Raw genomic sequence first — 883 nt, 5'->3', positions numbered from 1 at the left:
AGATCTTGTCTCACCGACTTTCCTCTGACCTTGCTGCTTACCTCATCGGGAGCATCTTCATCCTGTTCGACCATGAACACACTGTATCTTTCTGCGAATGCTCTGCTTCCTGGAGGCTCCTCTGTAACATAATTACTGAATTACTTTAATAATGTTATCAATTTTACTTTAGCCATCACATATATCTATCATGGCGGATAGCTCACCTGTTTGGGGGAAGAACTATTTTTATTCTACTCTGCATCTCTAAAGGTGCATCGTAGAGCACTGTAATTATACTAGCCATTCAATAAATAGATAATAGTGATGATGATGATGATGATGATGATGATGATAATACGTTTTAAAAAGGAGCATATCTTCGGGTAACCAGAAAAAGTTATCTTTCCAGTTTGTTTGTTTTTTTAGGTGAGGCATGCTTGGTCAACCTCACAGATTGCGAGGACCATGTCAGTTTACAATCCCTTATTTTTTATTTTTTTTTTTTTTTACACCTACAGCACCTGGCCTTCCTAGGCAGTCTCCCATCCGAGTACTAACCAGGCCCGACTCTGCTTAGCTTTCCAGATCAGACGGGATAGGGCACGTTCAGGATACACTGGCCGTAAATGAAGTTTTTAAAATCATAACAATATGAGCAAATATTTTAAAAATGCTAAATAATACGAAGGAAGAGTCATCATTCCCACACTTCTCCACTTCCATTCTGCACCTTATGTGCAATCACTTTTACCCATTTCTCTTTGATTTTTCTAGAGGTCATCTCCAGCATTCTGAGCTTCTCTATTTCTTAATTCATAAGCTTTCCACTTTTTATATGAGCACCCTAACAAGAAAAATGAGGTTTGGGTCTTTTTTTTTTTTTACTTAGAAGGATGCCGCC

The 883-nt window shown here is 38.4% G+C and overlaps 1 pseudogene; it reads right to left on the bottom strand.

The window, feature by feature from the left end:
• Window positions 1-491: 491 nt before the first annotated feature.
• LOC118612749 lies at window positions 492-610 on the bottom strand (annotated as a pseudogene).
• Window positions 611-883: the final 273 nt, after the last annotated feature.

This window comes from Rousettus aegyptiacus, unplaced genomic scaffold (genome assembly GCF_014176215.1).
Source record: "Rousettus aegyptiacus isolate mRouAeg1 unplaced genomic scaffold, mRouAeg1.p scaffold_m13_p_16, whole genome shotgun sequence".
Classification (NCBI taxonomy): Eukaryota; Metazoa; Chordata; class Mammalia; order Chiroptera; family Pteropodidae; genus Rousettus; species Rousettus aegyptiacus.
This window is presented reverse-complemented; position numbering and strand designations above follow the sequence as displayed.